Raw genomic sequence first — 12,139 nt, 5'->3', positions numbered from 1 at the left:
CATGCAGCTGAAAAAAGCCAAAAATTGTATGAAAAACGTGTAAGAAAGGCAAACGAAAAAAAAACAAGTAAAACGAAGAATCACAGAATTAAGGAGACATAGCGCTAACAGCCACAACAACAACTAAGCCTGCAACAAAGGCAGAAACAAAGCATTTGGAATAGTAGTCATATGGGTATGCAATCAGAAAGCCAAAAAACCAGAGACATAACTTTGTAGAGAAAATAATAACAGTCAATCAATAATTATTATATTAAGATACAAATTTTTTCATTCATCTATAATTATTTTTCAAAGACTTATATTATCAAAGTCCTTTGATAACTTTTATTTTGAGACTTATATTATAAAAGTCCTTTGATAATAATTATCATTGAGATAAATATTTTTAAGTCTTCAAAGACTTTTATTTAGAGACTTATATTTAAAAAGTCGTTTCTTAATAATTACGAGTGCGAAAAATTTTTGTAAACCTTGAATTCGGGGCTTGTTCAAGACCATTTCGGGGATCAGTTCGAGATCAGCTCATTGCTAGTTTGGGAACAGTTCGGGACTATATGTAATTCCATTCTAAACCCCAACTGGTCGTAAATTACTCCCCAATTAGTTCCAAACTGTTTCCGAACTGACCCTAACTAGTCTCGAACTGGTCCCCAGCTAGCACCGAATTAATCCCGAAACGCTCCTGAAAAAGCCCCGTCCTTTAACACTTTAACATTTTTTTCGCACACATAATTATTGTGAAACGACATTTATAATAAAAGTCTTAAAATAAAAGTCTTTGAATACTTAATAATTTTTAACTCAATGATAGTTATTATGGCAAGACTTTAATAATGTAAGTCTCAAAATAAAAGTCTTTGAAGACTTAAAAATATTTATCTCGCTGATAATTATTATGAAAAGATTTTTATTATACAAGTCTTAAAATAATAGTTATCGATGATTTGAAAAATTTTCTCACACATAATCATTATCAAACGCCTTTTTTAACACTTACGAAAATTTTGATGACTTTTTCAAAATTCCACCAAGAAATAATTATTATTCTGGGTCTTTGCAAAAAACAGACGCACAGCGTGCAGCTTTAGAAGAACAACAACAATAATACAAACATTGTGAGCGCGCAAGAAACAAAAAAAAAGTTAAATAAAACTCAAACAAAGTAAGCTAAAGTTAAATAAAAGTAAATCAAACCTAAGGAAACAAAGACATTCAAAATCAAGCATTTGCCTCTGAAAACCCCACTTACCGCCAACTCTGCAAAATGTCTAAATTCAAAGATACTCTACACGTGGGCCCACCCTTCTCCTATGCCGCCCCTACGGGTGGTAGTCGCGGCCTAGCTGCAGCAGCTGCTGCCGCTTTTGGTCGTGGTAGTGCCACCAGCAGTGGTCGCAATAGCGCTTGCAGTTCGGGTAGCGTCTCACCCATACCAATTATAGCAATTAGCACTGGCGATGAGTCGTCTGAATCGGAGATTGAAGCTGAGCCAGCGCGTATATTTCATCGTCGTCTCTCGACGAAGCGGAATATTAATTCAACGGTAAGTTTTCACTTAATTGGTTGCATTTTATTCGTATGTATGCACATCTACATATTTGTTGTGCTTTTGCGGTGTGTGAAAATTTGCTGCACCCTTGAGTTGATTTGTGTGCGTATAGTATGCGTGTAAGTGCGTGAATTCATGACAAACTAAAACTATTCTGACTTAAATCAACTCAAACTTTCAAAGTTATTTCAAGAGTTAATTTAATGGTGCATTTGAGTATATTAGGTAAGGTGTATGGCGGTGGATTGGTTTGGTCTTTGTATGCATTCTGTTGAGCGCTACAATTAGAAATTAGCATATGGCAAGGCATTTTTCATAAAAAAGGTTAAGTATATAGCAATTAATTTGAATAAAATAGTCTAAGAATACAAGACTGGAAAACCATAGAATCTTTTTCTTTTTTTTTTGATCTATGGGCATATTCATTGATTGAACTATAAAAATTGTAGTTAACGCTCATTGGTTCTTAGGGTTAAAATTGACTCTTTTAAATTTTTAATCCAATTTCCTCACTTATCTTGGGTCCGATCAATCAAATTTTTTTCACTTTGTTTTTTTCTGAAAAAAAAATGAATACATTTTTTTCCCCATCGAATTTTACCATAGTTGCCAACTTGGTGCTTTTGGCACTACATTTAGTGCTTTTTGAAAATTAAAACGCAAAAAAATGGTTTAGTGCCTAGTGATCTTTTTAGTGTTTTTTTTTCTTAACTCAAATTTCTCATAGATAGTTAAAATGTGAAATAATTTAAAATATTTAAAGCTATGACAGCACTGAAATTACGATTCATTTTCACGTGTTGCGATTCGATTTTTCTTTATACATTAAGCCGCTAGTTGAAATGTTGCCATATGACTGGCGTTGTGCTCCTCGGTTAACATTAAAGCAGCCTCTTTTTTAACCATAACCAAAGTAATCTTATCGGCCGCTGTGGTGTAGTGGTAAGCAGTGCGCGCTTTCACACATCAGCGCCTGGGTTCAAGCCCTGGTCAAAGCAACATCCCAAAAAAAAATTTAGAAAAAAGGTTTTTTCTTAACAGCGGTCGTCCCTCGGTAGGCAATGGCAAACCTCTGAGTGTATTTCTGCCATGAAAAATAGCTTCTCATAAAAATACAATCGCCGTTCGGAGTCGGCGTAAAACTGTAGGTCCCTCCGCTTTGTGTGACAACATCAAGGCGCACGCCACAAGTCGGAGGAGAAGCTCGGCCAAACACTAACATTTGTGTAAGCGCCAATCTATTATTATTGTTAAAGTAATTTTATCGACTAGCTTTAGCAGAAATTATTAGTTAATTAGAATAAAATACACATTTTTAGGAGAGGGAAGAAAAGTTCTATGAATTTAGGTAAATAATGAAGATGAGAACAATAGCTTAAAACTTTGTGTTATTTACAAATGAAAAGTCTTTAATACTTCGCATTTTATAAAAGCATCAGCCGCCGAAGAAAATCTAAAGCATAACGATCATTATTTAATAAAGTTAGCTTTCATGTCTTAAGTTGATACATCGGGTCCTTTGGAGAATAAATCATGTCGGTCGTCAACTAGAAGCAATCCTAACATCTACACAACTGTCAGTTATGCTACTAAACAATAATTTTATTAGGCAAATAGCTTGTCTCCAGCGTAAGTGTAAAACTGTGTTACTAAGAGCAACTGAGCATACTTCTTTGCATATATAATGTTGCTCATACGCAATGTAGTACACACAGGATGTGATTTCGACATCGCCATATAAACTACAAACGAACATAAGAGAGCGAAAAATAAAAATGAATGCGCAATTTAAAAAGAATACACAAGATTTTCATAGGTTTCAGCCATTTGAATACCTGTTATTTGCATACCTATTTACATATACTCTATGTAGGTAGATTATAATGTAGATATTATAAAGTAATTCAAATCAGGTAGGCGGCTATGTCATTTTGCTTGAGCTGAGTTGTTTTCCTTTCTTTTTGCGTTGCCAAGAAAAACACAATGCGAAAGCAAAGTAAAAAAAAAGTAAGAGAAAGAGCAGCCAAATAATCATTATTATACCTGCAATAAATCAATGTAAAACAAAGCAAATCAAAAGCGCAAACACAAGGAAAGCTAGATGTACAACTGTTGAATAACGAACGAAACGGAAAGCAAAGAAAAAATATGTACGTATGTATGTAGATATACGTACGTATATGTATAGATATATTAGGACGGGTCAATTTGCTTGGGAGATTTGTTCGACTATGCGGGTGGGGTATAGGAGTATAGCACGATGCAACGAAACAAAGGTGGCGCCTTCCACGGACCGCTAATCCTCCTGTTCTATTAAAATGGTCTCGAAAGGAATTTCGATGTTTTAACCAATGTTTATGTCCTTTTACATAGGAGGAAGGCTAGGAAATATACTAAAAATAATGTGCTTATACCGAATATATGTTCATTTTTAAGTAGCTAAAGAGTAGGTAAAATTCTAACTAGCTTTACATGAGTATTTCGCACCAAATGTTCGCTTCTTCCTCTTCTTCTACAAAATTATTCTTTACTCGCTAATTCTCTCAATATAGTGACCTCACGCCCAATTGCTGTCAGCTTGATTGGCGCAATCTTGTATTCTGTCATTCTTGGGAGTATAGCACGTAACATTCTAAAAGAATTTGGCAATAAAACCATGTATGTAAAATCAATTTCTAGCTTGCTAAATTGTGAAAATAGGTTCTTTTTTGTACCTATCAACGTTTAATTTTCCTAAAAAGGTGAAAGGAAGTGTTTAAATTTTGTTGTAAGATTTCTTGGTATGAGTAATTATTTTCTAGACTTATTTTTTTTTCTTAAAATATCCACCAGAGCTCACAACATATAGATTTTTTGTGCGTTTTTAACACAATTATTATTCCCAACCCTCGGTTGCCCGGCTCGACCTCACTGCCGCAGTCTTCTTCACTTCCATACATGAAATCTCTAGAATTTATACGATTACGATTTCGGGATATCGTTCGTTATAATAACCAGATTGAGGTCATTAAGGCGTCGATGCCCAACAGGGTTCGCAGGGACCCTCTAGAGATCTGCATGTAATTTATTCCGGTTTCTTGGGCGTGCAATTCTTTTCATGTAATTTGTTCGTATTTTAGGCAATACCTAAGAAAGGAATGAAAACGGTATGTATGTTCAGATGCTTTTAGAAATTTATTAACCACTTTAGTGAATGTAAGACTGAATTGACCAAGCAAATCCACATTTCTGTGATACGATCAATAGCCTGTGATATTGTCAGTTTGGAAATTGAAAGTTGTGCTTCTTATTTATCAACTAGTAGGCATAGTTTTTTGATACGATAAAGCTTTCATGCGGTGGACACCGACGTTCCAGCTTTCAAAGTATTCCACTAGGAAGCCGCTGGTGGTAGCAGAGGAAGACAGAGTGAAGGAAATACAAAGGAGAGAAGGACTTGGCTTCACTTAGCATTTCCAATTGCTGTGAGTTGCACAGAAAATAATCGTGAAAACTGGCGTGCTTTGTTGAATTGGCTAAAATCTCTTAGCCGGTTATGGGCTCAAATACGAAGAAGAGCACCACCAAGGCAGTGAAGTCCCTTGTTGCTTAAAGAGTTCCATGCGTACCTCGGCACCTTGCTACAATCTGGTTGTTAACGGTCCAATTCTGTCCTTGTAAAGGAATTTGCCTCTGAATAAAGCAGCAATGGCTAAGAATCATTTCTGCGCCATCAACTGTATTATCCAAATAGACTGCTCCAACCCGAAAAATCCAGCTGCTCATGAATCAATGCCAATAGATGCGGTATCGATACGATGAACCAAATGTTGGGTACCTATTCGTGTAAATGTTCCACAAAACGATGGCTAGTAACCACGTTATTATTTATTATCTTTTACTAATTTACAGGTAACACCGCCGAACAGAGGTGCTACACCTTCATTGGCACCACTTGGTAATGGTCCTTCTTGTCATTTGCGTCGGGAAAAGTCGAGCAAACGACGCAAAACTTCTTACATATGTTTTGTTTGTCGAAATGCTGTGTACGTTGAACATTCTGCTTCTCTAAAGAAAAGTGATATTAATAGTCCTGTGGACGCAAGGTCGCCAAATTAGCGCCAATAAACTAAATGCAATATTTAAATTATTTTACTTCATTTTCTTAGCTCTTAGATACGGTTACAAACACAAATTTAAAAAAAATTTTAATAAATAAATCAACTTTTTTTAACCTAGACATTTTGTTTTTTCTGCTTATCCACACCCATTCTGCAACATAATACTGAAGATAGGATCATAATAACAAAGGGTTAAACGAATTCTAAATGAAAGCGAGAAAGAGGGTCGTGTTCGTTTTGCTAAATATTTCCTAAGAAGGTTCGAAAGCGGAGTGTCTAGTAACTTTAGATATTGGTCATATAGTAACTGCCAAATAGTATACTGAAACCTGCTTACCAAAATTGTTCAAAACTAGCAATGCAGAGATATTTCATGCGGTCAACTAAGAACCTAATAAGCTACAAAAGCGTAATTTTGAGGACTCTTGTGAACAGCGGATCTACAAATTAAAGACACGTATTAAAATTATTGGTGATTATGTCGAAAACATAAAAAAATAATAAAAATTAAGTGTCGTCGGATTTAAAGTAGGTTTTAAAATTTATCTGCCACATTTTTTTCAAAACAAAATTTGAGCCTAAAGGGCAGATAAATTTTAAAACCTATTTGAGAAAAGGAGCCTAAAAATATCAATTACATTTTTCTTTTGTATGCTTTTTTCCAAGCAACTCACAAAACTTTTCTTAGTCCCCTCGTACATTACTTAAGTGCGTGTTTATCCACAATAGAAGCCAGGAGCGATGATTGTATTAATATCCCTCGAATTGAATGTCCATTAAGAAGCGGAAAAAAAAATAATTCACAAAATAATCAACACCACACAACACCACTCCAAACAAACTGTAAGTATGCAGTTTGAATGTGTAAGCACATAGGTTGTATTAATGTATCAATCAACTTCACTTCTTGCCGCTCGTAGTTCGTAGTGAGATGTGTCAATGCCTATGCCAGTTTTGACCTAGTTTGCATGTCCAATGCGATGGTCACAACTCAGTGGAAATACCAGAAAATGTCAGTAACAATCAACCGATCAAATGGACGAACGACCCCAACCATCAAGCTATGGAAAATTGTTTTCATTGCACCAGCAGAAATTGAATTCTTTTGTTTTTACATGTGTACATATGTATGCTAATATGTGAACATGATGGTATTCCAAACATTCATATATGTACATAGTGTTGAATACCCTTTCGGCACTCATATAAATGTACATATGTGTGTATATGTATGTATGTATGTACATATTCAATTACTGAAGAGACACATTTGTAGGCACGTGTCTCCATTAGTAGCCTGTTGTTTCAAATTTAAATACATGTGTCTCTGCGAGAGAAATTCAATAGGCATGTTCGACTGCACATACATAGTTGAAAATTTTTACTAATTCATCGGAGATTTTATTGCTGTTAAATAAGTATGTATTGACATCGAGACGAAATTTATGTTTGGGCGTGAAGAACTTTTGATCGGACATAACGATAGTGACCAGCCGCCAGGTTCTGATACGCTAAAACAAATGGGGCTTCAAGTCTAATCTTATAGAGATGCTATAGCCTTAGCGTTCTCTTTTGGAATAAACACAATTTTCACCAAAATCTAATCCTTGGATATAGAGTTTAGTTACACACATTACAATTAGCAACAGATATCTCGGATGCCACACATTAGGCTTGTGGGGTTGGAAAGAACATATGACCTTTTATAACTTTTTAGTAACCCGCCATCTATTCCGCAGCGGTACGAAGGGATTCTCAGATGGAATTTCACCGCTTTTTATAGTCGTTTTATGAGTTTTTGATTGTATGAGCAGTTATAAGGAAACGAAATTGCGAAATTGTTTGGATGCCCATCCGATTGAAGCTTTTCGACAACAATTTGTTGTACCGCTTATGTAACGCTCGTCTTTTTGTTGGAACAAAGTGATGATCCGAGTCGATGTTGGCTACTATGTTCTGTCTAACGCAGAAGTGGGTTTTATAATTTATTGACTGCTTATTAGTTTTCCATATAACCTGGAACAAAGTATAAATACAATGTATCAATAAAGAATCTAAGATTTTTTAGAAATCTCAATGTGCTGAAGTAAATGGAACGAGAAGCAGGGCTAAGTATGCATATATATATAGTGTCAAAAGCATATTGTTTATTCGTTCGTAATATAAATGACTGTGAATGTTTGTTAAAGCCAGAAAGTGCCAAATAAATTCATCACTTCATAAATACCTCAATATTTACTTTACAATTTTTTTAGCTTGCTCTCTTCTGTATGAATGCGTATGGTTTGCGTACATATTTGTACGGTCATGAGCAGGCATGGGCAGAGAGTTAGCAGGTGCTAAAAGAGCGTAAGCGTCTCGTATACGTATACAAGCGAGAGCGCAGCGATGAGAACACGACAGCATGCCAAATGAATTAGGCACACTAACACATTCTCACTTTTAGCTCACGGTTGTTTGTGGTAGTGCCCACCTCTGGTCATGAGCCAACAGACGCTTAGTTTTTATTAAACCAATAACCAAACAAGTCGACAAGTCATCGACATTTATCCTATTCCATAACTGCAATTGAATGGAATTTTCGCGCTATTTACCAAGACCCCCGATTGACCGGCCGTGCTTGTGTTTACACAAATGACCAAAGCGCAATTGTAATGTTTTTTCCCCGCCGGATGTACATTTTTTATTTACAGCAAAGTTTGTGTCTTTGAATGTGCGCGTCGGAATGAAAACCCAATAAGAAAATTAAACTTGCTTCAGGGTGGCGCTAGGTGTTTCAGGAATATACTGCATCTATAGTTTGAACCCAGACTTACGAAATTTAACGAGGGTGATTAATTTGGAAAAACAAAAAAATAAATTTCCCAAGGAAGATCCACTGAGAGGACCTTTTTTATACCCGAGCGCACTTGTCCACAAGGGTATATTAATTTTGTTCACATAACGGTTGTTTGTAACAGCCAAAACGAATCGAGATAGATATAGACAAATGTATACATATATGCTCAGAATGAATAGAGAAATCGATTAAGCCATGTCTGTCTGTCCGTCCGTCTGTCCGTCTGTCCGTCCGTCCGTCCGTCTGCGATATTTTAGTAACTACTGAAGATAATTCACTCAAAATTGATATTTACAATAACTTTTCAGACGAAACATAAGAATATTATAAATGTTTGGAAAATGGGCGTAGCCACGCCCACTTATGGTTACATGTGTATATCTTGGTAAACGCTGCACCAATTTCTTTCAAACTTGGCACAGTTGTTGACCTTGGTACAGCATACTAAATGGCTGAAAATTTCAAAAATCGGACAATAACCACGCCCACATCCCATATTGGAAGGACACATCCAGGCGAGCACCTACAGTAAAGACGTATATGGCTCTAGACTGCCAGTTCCTTGCGAACCTTCCCAAGCATTAGAGCAGAATTTTATGCCATCAGGCTATGTGCAGAGAGGAAATATGGAGGGTAAAGTATATTTCTACTAAGTGAAAGTCAGGCGACACTTATGGCTTTCTCATCCTTCGAGGGCAATTCCTCTTTGGTCCTGGAGTGCATCAAGAAACTTATGTAATTAAATAGTATTGGGACTAGGGCACATGGGCGTCGAAGGAAATGAAGAAGCTGATCAGCCAGCCAGACTTCCTTGTGGTGGGTCCCTGTACGATTAAGGATGCGCTCAGAATGGAAAACTCCAAACTGAGGATATTGCATTGGCGAAACAACACGGGACTTCGTGATGCCAAGAGATTATTAGGAGATTATTAGGGGCGTAAAATCTAAAGCGATCAAGACTACTTATAGAACTCCCCAGGAAGGGGCTTAAAATTATTACAAGTATTTTGATGGGTCACTGCAAGCTTAGAGGCCACTTGTATTATCTGGGGATCTGGTCAAGCGACTAAAGTTCCAAAGAGACACAATTGCCCCTTCTCCTGAAGTGCGAGGCCGTTTCGCGGATAACGGAGAGGTGCTTAGGATATAGTTATATAATCAAGAGAAGACCACATACACTCCCTGCTCTCGGGATCTGTTCTAAAATTCAGAGAGTGTCTGGGGCTGGATTCAGTGTTGTGATAAGCTGAGAGCACAATGGACCTACTGTTCGCTGTGCCTACCCTTCTTATATCTATCTATCTACCTACATAACTACGTACATACGGTGACACTTTTCATTGTTTTTAAAAGGTCTCGTGTTGGTAAAATATGCTCTTTTTTACTTTTTCACTCTCGTTGGGCTTTAATTGCAAAAGAAAAAGCGACAGAGAACGGAGGTAGAAGGTGGCTGGTGACGATTAAGGTTAGGATAAAGATTAATATTTGAATAGACTAAAATAACTCTTTCATAGATTAAAATAACTGTGCCATATATAACGAATATGAGAAGAAATTTTTTTGTTATCGTCATCAGAGCAGCATCGGTCGTTCGATTTTCAAAAATTAGATCTCTATGAAATTGGCATATGGAATGCCAAAAGAAGCCAAACAAAAAGCTTGCCTGAGCAGCTTTTTATAGTTATAGAGTTCTCGAAAAAGAACAAAAGTTCTGGATATTTTGGCAAAAGAATTTATTTATTTTTTTGAATATTGTACGCCAGATTCACCCAGCATAGGACATGTCTCAGAAAAGCCAATAGAAAACTGTTTAGACTGGCTTTTCAATAATTCTGGAAGTCCTGAAAATTAACGAAAAGTTCTGCAAAATCACGATAAAAACACATTTTTTCTAAAAGTTAAAAAGTTAAATGTTTGAGAAGATTAAAATCTAAACTCTTCTCGCTGGCTTTTCAATAGAGCTAGAGTTCCTGCAAAATTACTCTGGAAAAAAAACATTTTTCAAAAAGTAAAAATTTAAAGTTTCAACAAAAAATAAAAAATTTAACCTTAGTATTCAGACTAGCTTTTCAATTATTCTACAGTTTCTTAAAAAGAAAAAACATATCTACAAAATTATTTTGAAAAAAAAATTGTGTTAATCCTTTGTTTACCGGCCGGGTCTAATGGACCCGAATGTGATTTTTTTGTGTTCCCATATCAATATCTGAAGCCTTTGGAGCTTCGTAATTCGTTTGCGTGGCTTGTTTACATGTAATTTCTATACCTTTTTGATCATGTTAATTTGTTTTTAATAATTGATATTGCTATAGTAAATCTAGCGGCAACTACCAGCCGGGTCCGTTGGATCCACATTATTACTACATAGGGATCCAATGGGTCCGAACGGTAGGTAATGCTAATATTTTCCGCGGTAGAAAAAGGGTTAAAAAAGTAAAAAGTTTTATGTTTGAAAAAAAAAATTAAACTGTTCTGAGTGCTTTTCAATTATTCTATCGTTCCTGTAAAGGAAAAAAACTTCTGCATAATTAGGACGAAAAAACATTTTTAATTTTTTTTTTGTGGCGTAATACGGCATAGCTTTTTTTAATGCATATCAATCTAAATCGGTTGCTACGTATTTTAAATATCAAATTCAACTTAATTCATCAATTAATTCAAATTTGTATCCCAATGTCAGACGAAAGCGTTTAAGAAGATTTAGGTTATAGATAAAGTCAGTGCCTGCTCACTAGAGCAGTTTTTTTATATATTTTTTTATAGGTCCGCAAAACATATAAAATACATGGGCTTTGGGGCTATTCTATATATCTTTTTTTAACAAATAAAAAAAAGGGTACTCTTTGTTTCCATTTAGAAAAATAATAGGGGATGAGAGCTTAGCAGCTAGGAAATGCCTTACCTACCTTACGGTCGCGAATCAGTATTTCCCAATTAGATTAATATGGGTGCTCGACTACAGTGATTTTGGAGGAATCTGCGTGGCAGATGAGTGGGAGTACCTTTGCCTCCATGCGGACTACTCTTGGACAGAAGGGTCTCATGTCAGCACTCTTGGGGAAAATCCGAAAATCCGGGCATTTCTGCACCACAGGTGGTCCAATTACATATATCCTTAGGCTCGCAAAGCCGCAACTCTTAACTATGGTGCGTGCATTAATAAGGCTCTGTTCGTTGAAACTCAGGCGGTGAGACAAAACATTGAACTGGTCCCTAGTGGATGGCACTTTTTAACCAGCCCGGTGGAGCTCTTCCGTGTAAAGGTAAAAAAGTCTACTAAACTTTGCTTACTTCTTTATTTTCAAATAACACATATCGTCATCTGAAATTCAAACAGACGTAACAACATCATAAATGCAATGGAAAACGTCGTGAATAATAATAAATTTTTTTTTTTTTATAAAATTATATGGGGAGTTTAATTCGATGAAATCCATCATATAAATCAAAAAGTGAATTTTGAATTTTTTATTAGTTATGACTTTTTGCATTTCAACGATGATGTTTGCTACGTCTTTTTGCATTGCAGGTGACGATATAATTTTAAAATTTCCTACTTACTTTTACTTACTTAAACAGCAGCGCGTGCGATTCCAATCTCTATTGTCATCAAAGTAGAAACTACATAATTGCATTTATTACTTCCAT

Source organism: Rhagoletis pomonella, unplaced genomic scaffold (genome assembly GCF_013731165.1).
Source record: "Rhagoletis pomonella isolate Grant_MI unplaced genomic scaffold, Rhpom_1.0 Rhpom_scaffold_00001, whole genome shotgun sequence".
Classification (NCBI taxonomy): domain Eukaryota; kingdom Metazoa; phylum Arthropoda; class Insecta; order Diptera; family Tephritidae; genus Rhagoletis; species Rhagoletis pomonella.
Note: the sequence above shows the minus strand (reverse complement) of the source record.